Source organism: Triturus cristatus, chromosome 3_2, assembly GCF_964204655.1.
Source record: "Triturus cristatus chromosome 3_2, aTriCri1.1, whole genome shotgun sequence".
Lineage (NCBI taxonomy): Eukaryota > Metazoa > Chordata > Amphibia > Caudata > Salamandridae > Triturus > Triturus cristatus.
The window spans coordinates 1167581627-1167594078 of NC_140584.1; the positions used below are offsets into that span (position 1 = coordinate 1167581627).

Sequence of the window (12452 nt, forward strand, 5' to 3'; positions counted from 1 at the left end):
GAGCTTTACTATGCAACAAACTTGATGACAGTTAATCTAGACAGAACTAAAAAAATAGTCATTTTCGGAAATGGCCTTAATAAAGAAGGGAAAATTGTATTTTGGAGGCAATCTATGAGAAAATAGTTTCAGCTACAAATACCTCAGTGCTATTCTCCAAGGCTCCACTTAAAAACACTAAAGCCTCGTTTCACTCATCGCCTTTCAAAAACTGTACAATAAATTCCACCTGCCAACCTGGAAACCAGTCATGGCAACCATCAAAGCAAAATGATCCCAGCTTCTAGGGAAGCGAAATCTATTTCTGAGAAACGCTCAGCGCAAGGTCTTTCACCTCATATTCCAGCTACCACAGAACATGACAACTCCACAAAGTCAACAAGAATTCTGGGTGCAAGGGCTAGCACAACACAAATGGTTTTTATCAAGTACCCATCACCCGCCCCCCCCCCGAATGGGCCTACCGAATACAGTAAAGGCACCCACTTGAAAAGAGACTCAGGATAACAGTCAAACAAATGTTGAACCCATGCTGTAAGTGAGGCTTTAAAAGCGCTGAACTCGCAGCATCTGTGGGAAGCACATTTACCCAATAACACCTAAAACAGCAACGAACCAACAAACAAAACTATTATTGGGTGCGCAAGACACGTAACGCCCTCAAAAACGTAAATACTCATGGCTATGCATCAAAACATACAGATCGCCCACTCCACAGAGTTGTTTGGATCAAAGGTTTCTACAAATTCACATTTTTAGCACTAAGATTTGCCCTAACACCAACGAAGGATGCACTGTCATTGTGGGCCCAAGAACTCAGCTCGCCGTTGTGCAGGCTGTGTCATGGGCCAGACAAAACCTTAAAGCATATACTATGCATATGTGTCACTTTGCCATCTGCACACAGAAGGCTTTTACGTAACCTTTTCAATGCTCACAGAGTAAAATCATGCTACTAAGCCCTGCTTTCCTTCTTGCAAGGTTTGAGTGCCCAAGTTTTTATTGGCGGTTCCAGAGTCCATCTCAACTTACTCATGCCACGTAGAACTAGGAATTGGTTATCTAGAAGACATTATTAAAATACAACCAATACTCGAGTGGCACAGGATTTGGACCTCGGATAATCTGGCTCTGAACCGTTCCATAATCCTTGACCTTTTAAATTTGGAAGGGGTCTTAAAGATCAGTTGGCTAACATATATCAAATCATTCTGCGGCAAATTAGATCATTGTGAGTTTTACGATAACCCCACAACCTTGGCTCGGATAGCGAGAAAAGATCTGAAAAAACTGTGTTTGGACTATCTAAATGACTGCAGATTGGCCATTGAACTGAGGAAAACATCGGTCCAGAGCCACCAGCTGATTTCTACTCATTTATCAATTCAACCATATATAAAATTAGTAGATGGTGACTTTGATAGGTTTTTGTTAGTTCGATTTCGCCTGGGAATTATTCACAGGCTACTAAGTTTCCCGGAACGGAATGACTGGTCCAAACAATTATGCAACTGTCCTTGCGACGATATTTCGACTCAATCTACACTGCATGTTGTACGTCTGTGTAAATTCTATTCTATTCCTAGGAAAAGATGGATTCTGCCAGTTTTGAAACTGTTTGGCATCAGGCACTGCCGACCTGCACTTATTGCCCTGCAAATGCTAGATACTGTCTTTGCTGTAGCTTCAGTCAATGCTTTTTTAAAATTCATTTTCAAATCAAGGAATCAGTTGTTAATGTAGACATTTTTTGTGTTTTTAACTTGAATTGTGTTATCCATGCTTTTATGATTATTGATTTTAATCGAATAAAGCTGTATTTGATTGAGTGCCCAAGTAATAGCGTGCCTGCTAAAATTTACCATCAAGGCGGAAAAGCTATTTAAAGCTGGTGCACCACTTCACTTTAGAACTTATTGCTAAACACCCCCTACCTTTTTGTACCCCTTCGGCGCTGTCACTTATCTTGCATGCTTTGAACCACTAAGGACAATACTGAAAGGGACTCCTGGACGTTTTTGAAAGTAAAATGTTTTAGACACCCTCGGTTTTTCCCTTTCACTAACCCATCAGCCTTTTATCTGTGTTTGCAAAGTGCTCTTTTATCAGGTAAAGTTTTTAATTAACTGCATCATGATTAATAAATGCAATTAACTATCACTAAGTAAACTTGACTTTCGCAATAGTATGCCTTCCCCCGTAGTTTTTCTCCGCACTGGACAAGGTCTTAAACTTAGCCATCAAAACTTTTTTTCCAGTGTCCTAAGCTGGCTGTCCTGCAAAGGCCGAGCCACAGTCATGCTATTAACATTAGCTGTCTATGTCTATCACCTACTCCCACTACCCAGTTGCAACCTGTCAATCCACCAAAAAATCGTCTAGCTCTACCGACACTGCTCTGACTGCACTTTCAAGCCTTTTGCTTTCTACGGTCACGGACACCAGTCTTCTAGGCACACCTTCAATCCAGGAGTTCACACAGGCTTCAATGTACCATCTACTGCTCCTATAAGGAGAGGGGGGAACCAACCCATAGTACTAAAACACTGCGCTCAGTCTGAAAACCGGTGCAGCGCCCAAATCGTGGAAGCCACCACCGGTCTGCAGAGTGATACCCGGGCCCAGAAGGGGTGGGACAGACATCAGAAAGAGCGGCAGCGGCCCCCAATTCAAACAACTAAAGGGTCGGTGCTTGCAGCCGGGCCGAGAGTTCAGGGTGCGGCGGCAGTCCTTGGATGGGTAGGAAGTTCAGGGTCGGTTTTAGGACTGGGAAAGAACACGACCTCCGAGTCTTACCACCTGTGGGCCTTTTTGACAGAGAACCCCGGCACTTCTTACCTCTTACTCCTGAGTTGTGACCCGGCCTCCCCTTGGGCCGGAACGCTGCTTTGGGTTTCTGGTTCGTCAGGCAGCCCGCCCCAGTAACATACGGAACACGGGTCTCTGCCTGAGGCCTCCCCGCACTCTGTCCTCTGCCTCCCCTGACTCCTGTCAACGGCGCGCGAAACCACGACGCGGGAACCCGAAATGAACGCCGGTCTCCCAGCTCAGCTAGCCACACACAATGCACGTAGGATGACGCCAATAACGTCACACGTACGCACGAGCGCGCACACAAAGGAACCCATGCTGAAGGTAAGGAAGTGTCTCGCCGGGCAGCCTTTTCAAAGCCCCACCCCCGCGGAGAGTAGCGTCCCAGTCCTGCTTATCCACATCCAGACCAAAGCAACAGCACGCCGAGCTACGGAGGGCGCCAATTAATAAGCAATGTTGGGCTTCTTTTGCCGTTTCGGACTTGGATACCTCTCGCGTATTTGAAGTGCTGCAGCCTTAGCCTAACTTGACACCCGGTGAGAAGGCAGGTATATAGGCTGAAATGTACATGACATTCTGTTTAGAGCCGACTTTGTGCAGGACAGGACCTCCGACCTGTGGCGGCATCAGAATCCTATCACAGATGATGCCCCTTTAGTTGGCATTTTTAGGTGGAGCCTAGCAGCGCTCTGTGAGGCTTATTGTGGCTTCTCCGTGTGGGTCTGACTTCTCAGACACATTGGATTAGCTTTTGCGTGTGTCTTTCAATAATGAAAGCACGCAAATGGCTAAAGGCGGGTGCATGTCGCACCTCTTTTCTAATGGTCACTCCCATGGCATTTTGCTCTCGGGAGCTAGCAGTGGCACGCAGGGTGGCAGCTGTGATCCAGCGCAAGACCGGGAAAGGGGGCACATTTACAAATATCCTCACTGCGTCGCAGACCCGACATCACACTAGCTCATTCACACACGCAGTCATTGGTGGGGCCCATAACACCAACACTCATACGTCTCTCTAACGAGTCTGCACACAGGAGGGATGAGTAATTCAAGCGCTGGACATGTGGGGGGAACACCTTATAACCTATAGGAACAGAAAAGTTATTTTACAAAGTATACATTAACATCCCTCGCCTATAGATCCCTAATCCTAAACATCAAAGGCACTCCACCCACTTGGTCGACGGACCAATTAGTTGGATTGGTTGATGGTGATTTAGAACCAGCTAAAACACATTTAAGACTCAGAATCCTTCCTCATATTTACCTAATCTGGCTATTTAGGATCCTCTAATTCATTGGCTTTCCATGTCCGAGTCTGTCGCAAATTGCCCGAATAAAGCAGGCCAAAGCTCAAAGTCCTCTGCTCAGCACGTTACAGTCCCCAATTTTATCAAAGGACCAGAAATCGTGCAAGCATCTATCATAGCCCGTGGATTTGGAAAAAGTTTGCAGTCATCAAGCAGTCGGGCAGCATCTGGACCATCAGGAAAGGCGTCACGAACTTCACATTACCCTCTCTATTCTATTACCCTTCTTATAATAAAATCAGGTTAAAGAAGATACATTTTTAGGCTTAGGACAGTCGTGATTGGCTGGTTGGGATTGTCCGATTCTTATTCCCAGATTCTCAGTACAGTTCCAGGGGTGAGGTCACTTGTCAGCCAAAGTGTCTGCTTGTTCCGGTTTACTGTAAGGTTGATTGTTCCCCTATCTTGGCGAACCACCAAATTCATATCCTTGACTGGGACCATGATGAGCAAAGGTCGCTAAGAGGTTCAGGATACTATTCGTACTTGCGCAGTTCACTCCGCGCCTCACGAGACAGTGGCCACTTCTGCATGCGATGTCAGCGGCCATATTGGATTTAGGCCCAGATGTCAACTTAAGCGAAACAAACACAAAAGAATAATTAATACATAGAAATGGTGACTCTAATGTTAACCCCTTACTAATCCCTCTATGTGCTTGTATTTATCTAGCATATAGCGACATTTAAAGCCATTATATTCACCTTTTTCGATCCTCCTTGATGATGCAACATCACAAAGCAACATATATCATGCAGTATTCTATTACCACATATACTATTCATTAATATGCGTACAGATTTTAGTTATAAGAGTTATTTAGCCATGCAAATAGCAAATACCATGTGTAGTTCAAGTTTTAATAATGTTGATTAGTATACATGCAATACTCGTTTAATAATATTATAGTTAATAGATTATATAATTAGTATTTTCATGCAAGAATAGAGGAGGTATAGAAAATTTTGCACTACCTGCTCCATCAGCTGCATTCTTCGTGGGTCGGGTTACTATTTCCATACAACACACCGTGCTTTCGCTTTCACTTGTTTAATTTTCCTGTCTGTGACAAAAACACCTGGCCGCACGGATGGGCGTGAAGGTTAAAGGAAGCACAAGTAATTGCTAAGAGCATTAAACTCAAGTTAAAAGTCAAGCCTAGCTCATTAAACAAAGAGTCTTACTACCACTGACAACGTCATTGCTAAGGGAGCATTGCCGCGGGCGTAACAGCTGGAGCAGGCCTTCCTGGGGAGCAGCAAACTTTTACTTTAGAAGGAAGAGATTAAAACCAAAAGCCTAACATCTTGAGCCTACTGTGGACTGATGCTGGGCTGAGAACTGGCTGTTTTTACTCTGAAAGATTTTATAGCAGACGTATACTGGCTGGTATGTGTAATATTTTCTTCATTCTTAACCCCTGCCATTTGCAGTTGCACACAATTTAGGCAGACCATGGGCAAAGAAGCTTGACCACAATGACACTATTTAGAAACACTGGTGTGCCAATGGCCCCGTTTGCCTGGTTCCAAGGTTGCCAATCCAACGTCAGTAGGCAGTACACCTCTAACACTGTCTTTAACGCACATGCGTACAGGCGCGGTTGTTTATATTATGTTATGATTTGCGTACGTTCCAAAATGCCCATGCCCAAGTTATGTTTTCCTCAGCATACATTCGAACCAGACTCTCACACAATCTGCGTCACACTAAACTACCATTGACCTTCAGGGCTCACAGCGTCATCACAAAAATATGCACTTTGAAACAACAAAATCTGGTTTAAAAATGTACCTGGCGAGAGCGCAAGATGGGTCGTTCTAGTCTGCACCGAGTCCACGTCGGGGTCAGAAAGAGGGAAGCCCGCTGTGTGAACACTGTCTTTGAAATGGGCTATCACTGAAATAATACCCTCCCACCCCCCTTTGCCCTGTGTAATCTTACCCTCTCGACCAGCCTCTCTGCTTACAGTGTGAGCAGACAATGAAGGGGAACAACCTTTACAACGCAACTTTTACAACGCACTACCTTTACAACGCATTTTTTACAACGCACAATCCATTACAACGCATGACATTACAACGCAGGACACTACAACGCATTTCTAAATACTACCTTTACAACGCATTCCATTACAACGCATACTACCATTACAACGCATACCATTACAACGCATAATATAGTAATATACTATCCAACACTTACCCTACTGTTGCACCCCCTGGAGTTAGAATAGTAATTTTTACCCCTATACTATCCAACACTTACCCTACTGTTGCACCCCCTGGAGTTAGAATAGTAATTTTTACCCCTATACTATCCAACACTTACCCTACTGTTGCACCCCCTGGAGTTAGAATAGTAATTTTTACCCCTATACTATCCAACACTTACCCTACTGTTGCACCCCCTGGAGTTAGAATAGTAATTTTTACCCCTATACTATCCAACACTTACCCTACTGTTGCACCCCCTGGAGTTAGAATAGTAATTTTTACCCCTATACTATCCAACACTTTCCCTACTGTTGCACTCCCTGGAGTTAGAAAAGTAATTTTTACCCCTATACTATCCAACACTTTCCCTACTGTTGCACCCCCTGGAGTTAGAATAGTAATTTTTACCCCTATACTATCCAACACTTACCCTACTGTTGCACCCCCTGGAGTTAGAATAGTAATTTTTACCCCTATACTATCCAACACTTACCCTACTGTTGCACCCCCTGGAGTTAGAATAGTAATTTTTACCCCTATACTATCCAACACTTACCCTACTGTTGCACCCCCTGGAGTTAGAATAGTAATTTTTACCCCTATACTATCCAACACTTACCCTACTGTTGCACCCCCTGGAGTTAGAATAGTAATTTTTACCCCTATACTATCCAACACTTTCCCTACTGTTGCACCCCCTGGAGTTAGAATAGTAATTTTTACCCCTATACTATCTAATACTTACCTTAAATGCAATTTAATATTATGCGTTGTAATGGTATGCGTTGTAAAGGTAGTATGCGTTGTAATGGATATGCGTTGTAAAGGTAGTTTTTAAAAATGCGTTGTAGTGTACTGCGTTGTAATGTCATGCGTTGTAATGGATTGTGCGTTGTAAAAAATGCGTTGTAAAGGTATGCGTTGTAATAGTATGCGTTGTAACGTCATACATCCGACAATGAAAGGCAAACTCCCAGACACCAACACCACTAATTACCTCAAGCCCCCCCTATAATTGGAGGAATTCCTCTGCTAACCTGCCACCACAGATGCATTTCAGCGCCACAGACAAAAACACTCAGACACAGAAGTTAAAATATTATTTTAAAATAAGCCACTAATAAACGAGGCAGATACGTTTTTATTGACCAGTTTGTGGAGATGGCAAAGTGGCTTAAGCCTGGGCCATCTCTCTCCTCAATTGTGACCATTGCCAGTACTTTTTTTTGTCTCTGAAGTCAAAGGGGAGCGGCGCCATAAATTAACTTGATTGCTTGCAGGGAGAATGCGGTGTTTTGGGGGCAGTTTGGAGATAAATCCTGGAACGGGAAATAGTATTTTTCATCACCGTTATCAGTGCCTGCTCCTGAGATCAGAGAAAGAGAGCACGCGTGATGGATGCGGTTTCCCAAAGGCTGAAAGACAATCTCACTCTGACTTCAATCCTTCTGAATCCAATAATACAGACCACTAGGTTAATGCACATACTACAGAGCTCATCATGCAGCATGAAACTCAGGGTTTGCAATGCTGTGGGGACTAACTGAGCATTTGATCCTTCTTAGGTCGATGGACTGCGCTCTGCCTCTTATTTAGCTAGTGCAGGGGGCGGGGAGGGTCCTTACTATTTGCAGCAATAAAACATGTATTTTGTTCAGCCCTCATTACTACAGGAAGATTTACAACTGAGTCACAGAGGTAGGAAAAAACAGGAAACCGGTCTGTGCTGTCAGACTATTTTTTGCAAGCTTTGTAGCCCTTACAGTTAAACAAGAATCGTTTGTCTTCAGTACCTCTGTGACTCCCACATTTTTCATAACTTTACAATATAAACGTACAATTCACCATCCATTAGCGAAAGCCTGTCCTTTCTTTGGTCTGCGATTGGCCAGGCCATGTATATAAGAACTGCATAGCTAAGCACTTAAAAGGTCCCAAAGGAGAGACCTATTGACTATGCCAATGCTTGTTTTTATAGTGGGAACATTACCTGAAGGTGCCAGCAGGCTTTACAGTAGAAATGTGCCGTTATAGGCAGGGATCGAGAATTACTAAATGTTACCAAATATAGTTACATACGCTTTGGAGTTACAGAATTACAAAGTTACCAAAGGAAGAAAGTTATACAGTAGGTATCTACTGCACCAAAACATTTATAAGCCCCTAATGAAGAGAAAGTAGTGTAGTTTTGTTCCCGGTGGTGAGTGAGTGTGTTCTCAATGCAGGGGTGTAAGAAATAGGGTCGTTGGGTGAGGAGTTGGAGCTGGAATGCTTGCTGCAGCTAACTAATCCCGATTTGATCTTCCTCACGGAAACATGGGCCACTCCTACTTCGGAGCCGGACTGGGTGGGAGCATTGCCTCCAGGCTACTCACTGGCCACCTTGCCTAGACTAGGACAATTGGGTGGAGGGATTGCAATCATATATAGAACTGATTATAAGATTATATTTGATTCATTACACCTGCCTGGGGCTGAAGCCATGTCATTTAATATTATAATTAACAAGTTCTCCTTCCCTGGTCTGCTCCCTTACAGACTACCTGGACCTAAGGCCCCTTTTATACAGGGCCTGCTGTCTTTGCTGGAGTCTTGTTTAGACACTTCCTCGTTCACTATTTATAGGTGATTTTATTTTCACTTAGAGCTTCTCACAAACTCCTCGACCAGGACACTACTCGACAACTTGGAGGGCTTCGGCCTGTCACAGACAGTCGAAGGTCCCACTCATAAAGCGCTCCACACACTTGATGGTATCTTCACCAATCATGCCACTATTGAAATTGACAAGATCCTGCCACTTACATGGACAGACCATAGGGCAATATTCTTCAGTTTACCCGCCATACAAACTCCGTCCCCACCAGTAGAGCACCCACCACCAACTACCGCTCGGTCTTGGCGGAAAATCAGCTCTGACACCCTAACTAATCTGCTAGGCAACAACGTACCAAGGCTAGCATGCAATTCCAACCGGGATGCAGTTAGCTACGACTATTGAATTAGATCGCTATAGATTAATTGGCTCCCATAAGATTGATCAACCAATGAAGGCACAAAGCACCTGCCCCCTGGTACTCCACAAAGCTAAAAATTTCAAAATCCAAATGCAGACGCTCAGAACGCATTTGGAGGATAGACTATAGCGTAGAAGGTAAGAACAACTACAACCAGGCTCTAACAGAATATAACGCTGCTATCATTAGGGCAAAGAAGGAATTTTATACTAGGAAATTAGAAATGGCAAAGAACTCTACTAAAGAGCTCTTCAAGACTGTCTCTGCGCTATCCAAACTCCAACAGGGAAATCTGTTTAGCCCTGATCAAACTTTATGTGATAAAATGGAGTCCTTTTTTCAAACGAAAATTCATTCTATTTACAGGGAATTAGAGGGGGCAGGCCCGCACCCCAAACTCCACCTCTGCTCAGATTGGAGGATGGGTCGTGTCATGAAAACTCACCTGACCTCTGCCCTCTCGCCGTCCCTCAGGGAAGAAGCGGGCCGTTGGAATCAGGCCGCGAACCATGTCCGCGCAATGCGGGGCATATGGGAGACTACCAAAGCTGCCAAGGAACTACACGTCCCAGCAGCCTCTAGGCCCGACGCGCGCGCACAGGAAGTGACGCGGCGCAAAAGACGGGAATCCATTTAGCCAGGAACCGCGTAGAACTGCTCGCAGATTATCCTGGAGCCTGACCTGACCGTGTTGCAGATCTCATTGTGGAGTTCCCCGGGTGCGGTAAGGGTGTCAGTGACACCGCCAAGAGTCCTTTAGGGCACACGTTTGTGCTTCCGTTTGTGTTTCCGTGCTTCGTGATATCAAAGACTGTGAATAAGCTTGTGAGACTTTGTGACAGGCATTTAAGAGAACCGGAGTGAGTGCGTGGAGCGCTCGACATTAACGCTTGACCTTTACCAGGTGGTATGACCCTAAATACCACGCTGTGAATTCTTTATACACCAATGTTTTGCCTTTCCTGAAGTCACCGCTGAACATGTATTTATGAACTGTGTGTGTTGTGTTGTCTTCTAGCTGGGGGTTTGTAGAGGGGCAGCTAGGCTACAGCGTAAGACCTTCCTTCCTCAGTGAGGCCTACCTGCACACCCTCTTTGGTGGGTATATGGTGATACCCTATATTGGCAAAAAGGTATATTCTGCTGATGGTATAAAACAGGGGGGGGGGTTCTTATGTATTGTTTGTGTATCTACAGTCGCGCCCTGTGAGTACCCATACAGAATAGCGACGTCCCGGTGCACCCTGCAGCTAGCTGGCGTTGAAGCGGCCTTGACGATATTTAATCGCCCTTCTGCTGTCACAGCTAGAATTGGTTATTTTTCTTTACAGGTAGACTGAATTGTTTATGTGAGTCAAGTGGGTGTAAAGACATTTCAGCTACAGGAAATCCGGCTAACCAAACCTATGCTTCCTTTACAGATCTCCCTCCCCGCTGTTCCCATCCTTTCCTTCCCCTCGATTGACCCCCTTAAACTTCCGTGCCTTTACGGCTATCCGGAATTAGGGTTGTCAATAGGGGGGCCCCCATTGAGCAACGAACCGATCCTGAGAGGCCTACGCGGGACTTGACAGGTCGACAATTACCAATCATCTGGTCATTTTCTCACCAATTACGGTGGATTCTGTAAATAACCTTCTACTGGCCATCAAGTCAGGCTCTCTAGATGATCCATGCCCCCCCCCAGACATTATTCATGGGGTCTCGAATCTAATCAGCCTGAATCTTGCCCCACTATTAAACACTATCATAAAGTCCGGGGACTTCCCGTTATCTAGGAAGAAGACCTGCATTAGACGTATCCTAAAGAAACCCTCCCTGTACCCCTATCATCACCAGTTACTGTCCCATCTCCTGTCTGCCTTTGGCGGCCAAGGTTGTGGAGAAAGCCTTAAACAAAGAATTAAACCGTTATTTGGACTCTAACAACCTGTCAAGAATTCCTGTCATGCGAGGGGAGGAAAACGGTAACCAGCGAAAACAGACTACATCTCCCAGGATGCTTAGCGGTTGAGAGGTTATGTAAACAGGAGAGCTGTTACATAACTCAAGGAAAACACGCCCTTATGTAAACAGGAGAGCTGTTACATAACTCAAGGAAAAACACGCCCTTATGTAAACAGGAGAGCTGTTACATAACTCAAGGAAAACACGCCCTTATGTAAACAGGAGAGCTGTTACATAACTCAAGGAAAAACACGCCCTTATGTAAACAGGAGAGCTGTTACATAACTCAAGGAAAACACGCCCTATAAAGGGAGGAACCGGGAGGTACAACGCTGTCGGATATTGTGTTTACACCGACGTACCTGCTTAGTGAAGAGCAGTGTTCCGGAGTGGTGCTCCAGTAAGGCAAGAACGGAGGTAGGTCGAGTCGTTACTCCCTGGGCCGTGTCTTGCCCCATCGTCACCTGTGAAGGACCCGGAAGCTCTACCGGATAACCATTGAGCTTCGCTTTTTGACTCGGCCGAGTCAAAGCGCAGTGGCGCTTTTGCTGGTTGGAGTCGTAACTCCCAGCCCGACCAGAGATACAGGGACTGCCAGCTGTAACGCACACCAGGAGGTGTTTGCCGCGTTACAGACTCGGAAGTCCACAGGATCGATCGAGCGGCTGCTCTCGGTTCAGTCTTCTTTGCTTGTGATTGGGGTATCGGTGACGCATCACCAGGAGGTGACTCCGCGTCCCGGTGCAGTCTGAGGAAGAGGTTGAGCGGCTGCTCCCTTCAGGTAGAGACCCCGGCTGGGTGTTTCCCTGACTCCTCGATTCTCCCCAACACTCTTCGTGCCCCTCACAGCCTACCGATTGGCATTGTCGGCCATTTCATTTCTGCCCTCTGTTGGCATACGCCGGGATCGGCGTATATGCAGAGGACGGTTAGGACCATCCGTGCTGTGGGCTGGTAACGTACTTAGCCTGGAGGATTCCAGTGACTATAACCTTTGTTTATTCCTTGTATTATTTTTGCCTTCATTAAAATAACTAAACCTTCACAAGTGGTTGCGTTCTCATTATCGTGTCTGTTAAACGATCCTGAGACGTTCAGGGCGTTACACAACCTACTGGATAGCACTCAACATGGCTTTCGTTCCAACC

The 12452-nt window shown here is 45.3% G+C and overlaps 1 protein-coding gene and 1 long non-coding RNA gene across 2 annotated transcripts in view; one reads left to right on the plus strand and one right to left on the minus strand.

Annotated features, from left to right (window-relative positions):
* The window catches only part of USP37 (ubiquitin specific peptidase 37), a 345091-nt gene extending 342014 nt beyond the window's left edge, over positions 1-3077 (minus strand). Inside the window, exon 1 of the mRNA XM_085650037.1 lies at positions 2839-3077. The gene's annotated coding sequence lies outside the window, so the exon portion shown is untranslated. The remainder of the gene's footprint in view (positions 1-2838) is intronic.
* A 187-nt stretch (positions 3078-3264) lies between these two features.
* LOC146859362 (uncharacterized) overlaps positions 3265-12452 on the plus strand; it is a 46282-nt gene continuing 37094 nt past the window's right edge. Inside the window, exon 1 of the long non-coding RNA XR_014980094.1 lies at positions 3265-3350. This is a non-coding gene — a long non-coding RNA (uncharacterized LOC146859362). The remainder of the gene's footprint in view (positions 3351-12452) is intronic.